At 37.8% G+C, this 3,720-nt stretch overlaps 1 long non-coding RNA gene across 1 annotated transcript in view; it reads right to left on the reverse strand.

The window, feature by feature from the left end:
• Window positions 1–345: 345 nt before the first annotated feature.
• LOC107182602 overlaps window positions 346–3,720 on the reverse strand; it is a 15,038-nt gene continuing 11,663 nt past the window's right edge. The window contains exons 2-3 of the long non-coding RNA XR_001513319.1: window positions 664–670; window positions 346–475 (exon numbers count right to left, since the gene is read on the reverse strand). This is a non-coding gene — a long non-coding RNA (uncharacterized LOC107182602). The remainder of the gene's footprint in view (window positions 476–663; window positions 671–3,720) is intronic.

Here is a 3,720-nt window from a genome sequence, read left to right on the forward strand (position 1 = left end):
TGGTGCTTTCCTTGGTGGCAGACCCCTGGGGATGTGGGCCTAACAAGTCCCAAATTTATTGCCAACAGTCTTAGTCCAAGTTCTTCATAAGTAGTACATGGTATTTCTGTAACACTAAGGGCATTTATTGATTTAATCTCTTCCTTAGTCCTGTTAATCCCTAACCTGGGGAAACAACCTTTCTCAGGGAGGTGGTCCTGTTTAAAACACATAATGCTAAGAGGGGGAGCAAACCATATATCATATACACCAGGTCCCTTGAAATATAAGCTGTGCAGATGTTTCTTCCCTGCAGCAACTGTGTCAAGCAGCAAGGGTGGACTGGCTTCCAACAAATTCCCCCCTTTTTTATTTTTTAAATGATAGCACGTGTAAATCAGCAGCCACCTCTCAGATTGGGATGTTTAAGACTAGGAAGACCTGTTTGTGACATTGCCAACAGGTCAGTCTGAGGCTTAACCCTATATGGGCTCCCCTTAGTGACCCCTTTGGCAGTTGAACTACCCTTTTACAGGGGTCGCCTAAGACCATCCTGCATATCAGATATTTACATTATGATTCATAACAGTAGCAACATTACAGTTATGAAGTTGCAATGAAAATAATTTTATGGTTGGGTTACAACATGAGAAACTGTATTTAAAGGGCCAAAAGGTTGAGAACCACTGCACTAGAGGGTTTTAAGTAAAAGCATGACATAATCTGATGTAAGTTTTTAGGCATGATCCTTCTAGTTTTAGTGTGGACAACACTTGTAACTAAGTGTGAACTCAGTGATAAGGCTATTGTAGTAATCTATGTGATATATATTACATCTCAGACTAATTGGATCAGTGGAGAGGAGACATGTGGTTGGATCTGGCATGGGTTCTGGAGATAGAATCACCATAATTCATTGATAGTTTAGGAGTAGAGGAAGAGTTAAAAGAAAGAGATTAATCAAGGGATTAAGCAGAAAACAAAACAAAACAAAAATTTCATAGACAAAGACAACAGTATGGCAATTACTAGAAAGAAAGAGGTGGGGGCAGGTAGAAGAGGGTAAAAGGTGGATAAATAGTGACAGCTGAGAATTGATTTTGTTTGGTGACATACAATACATACAATATACAGATTTTGTGTTATAGAATTGTACACCTGAAACCTATATAATGTTATTAACCAATGTCACCCCAATACATTCAATAAATTTCAAAGAAAAAGTTACTCAACCTCCTTCTGATCCATTGCTTCAGCCACGGGCACTGCATGTCCGGAGACCTGACACCTCCAGTGACTCTTGGGGTTCATGACCCTCCCACAAAGCCCTCAGGTTCAGCTACAGGTGCTGTGCAAATCAGAGCTTAGACCTTTTGGGGAGACCAAAAATGGGGAAACAAACAATCCCCAAAGGATAGAAAAGGAGAAATCACCAGAAAAAAGAACTAAATGAAAAGGAAGTATGAAATATGTCAGAAAAAGAATTCAAAGTAAGGGTCATAGAGTTCCTAAACTGGCAGGATAAGAAAATCAATAACTTATGTAAGAATCAAGTGGAAATGAAAAATGATATAGCTAGAATGAAAAACACAATGGAAGGTTTCAAAGAAGACTAGAAGATGCAGAGGACCGAATTAGTGAGTTAGAAGACAGGGTGGAAAAAACACACACCCAATCTGAACAATAATTGGAGAAAAAAAATAGAAATCAGGAGGAGAGCCTAAGAGCTTGGGGACAACATGAAATGAAGTAACATACATATAATAGGAGTGCAAGAAGGACAAGATGAGGAGCAAGGATTAGAAAAAGTATTTGAAGAAATGATAGAAAACTTCCTTGACTTGGGGGAAGAAAAATTTCACACAAGCACAGTCACAAACAAGATGAACCCAAAGAGACCCACACCAAAATCCATGGTAATTACAATGGCAAACATTAACGACAAAGAGAATCTAAAAGGCTGCAAGAGGGAGACAGAGAGTTACCTACAAGGGCTCTCCCATTAGACTATCAACTGATTTCTCAACAGAAGAACATCTGGCCAGAAAGGAATGAAATGAAGTATACAAAGTGATGCAAAGCAAGGCACTGAATCCAAGAATACTTTATTCAACAATGCTATCATTCAAAATTAAAGAGGAAATCAGACCTTTGCAGGCAGAAAATCCCCAAATAACACCAAGTGCAAGTGCAAGCCAGCAATACAAGATATGCTAAGTCAACTATTATAAAAAGAAGAAATAGAAATGAAGAAGGAACACTGGAATAAAGAATAAGAATGGTGACAAAAAAGTACCTATCGATAATAACCTTAAACATAAATGGAATAAATGCTCCAATCAAAAGACATAGAGTGGCTGAATGGATAAGAAAACATGCCCCATATATGTGCTGTCTACAAGAGACCCACCTCACAACAAGGGACTCACACAAACTAAAAGTGAAGGGATGGGAAAAAAATTTTCAGGCAAGTGGAAATGAAAAAGAAAAAGAAAAAAGCTGGGGTAGCAATACTTATATCTGACAAATTAGAACTGAAAGTGACAGCCATAACAATGGATAAGGAAGGCCACTTCATAATACTAAAAGGAGCAATTCAGCAAGAGTATATAACTTTGGTAAACATATATGCACCCAATACAGGAGCACCCATGTATGTAAAAATCTTCTGGAAGATATCAAGGGAGAGATCTACAGCAATACTATCATCTTATGGAACTTTAATACCCCATTTACAGCACTGGATAAATCCACTAAACCAGCAGTTCTCAACCTGTGGGTCACGACCCCTTTGGCCATCAAATGACCCTTTCACAGGGGTCACCTAAGACCATCCTGCATATCAGATATTTACATTATGATTCATAACAGAAGCTACATTACAGTTGTGAAGTAGCAACAAAAATAATTTTATGGTTGGGTCACAGCATGAGGAACTGTATTTAAAGGGCCAGAAGGTTGAGAACCACTGAATCAGCAAAGAAACAGCAATCCTAAATGACTCACTAGATTAGATGGCCTTAATCAACATCTTCATAACATTACACCCCAAAGCTACAGAATATATATTCTTCTCAAGTACACATCAGACATTTTCAACAATAGACCACATATTAGGACACAGGCTAAGTCTCTTCATATTCAAAAAGATGGAAATCATATCAAGCATCTTCTGAGATCACAATGGCATAAAATTATAAATCAATTACAATACAAAAAATAATCAAACACTTGGAGGCTCAATAGCTTTCTACTAAACAATGATTGGGTTACCAAAGAGATCAAAGAAGAAATAAAAAGCATCCTGGAAACAAATGACAACAGAAACACAACAATCCAAAATCTGTGGGACACAGTGCAAGCAGACCTGAGAGGGAAGTTCATAGCTTTACAAGCTTACCTCAAAAAACAAGAAAAAATGGTAAAAATTATCCAACCCACATCTTAAAGAATTAGAAAAAGAGCAACAAGAAAAGCTGAGAGTAACCAGAAGGAACAAAATAATAAAAAATAAATGACATAGAGAACCGCCCCCCCCACACACACACACACATACAAATATAAAAGTTGAATAAAACCAAGAGCTAGTTCTTTGAAAGGATAAACAAAATTGATGAACCTCTAGCTATTTTCACCAAGAAACAAAGAGAGAGAGGAGAAACCAAGATGGTGGCATAGGTGAACACGGGAAATTGCTGCCTACCACAACAAATTCAAAACTACAACTAAAAGACGGAACGG

The sequence above is a fragment of the Myotis davidii genome, unplaced genomic scaffold (assembly GCF_000327345.1).
Source record: "Myotis davidii unplaced genomic scaffold, ASM32734v1 scaffold1010, whole genome shotgun sequence".
Lineage (NCBI taxonomy): Eukaryota > Metazoa > Chordata > Mammalia > Chiroptera > Vespertilionidae > Myotis > Myotis davidii.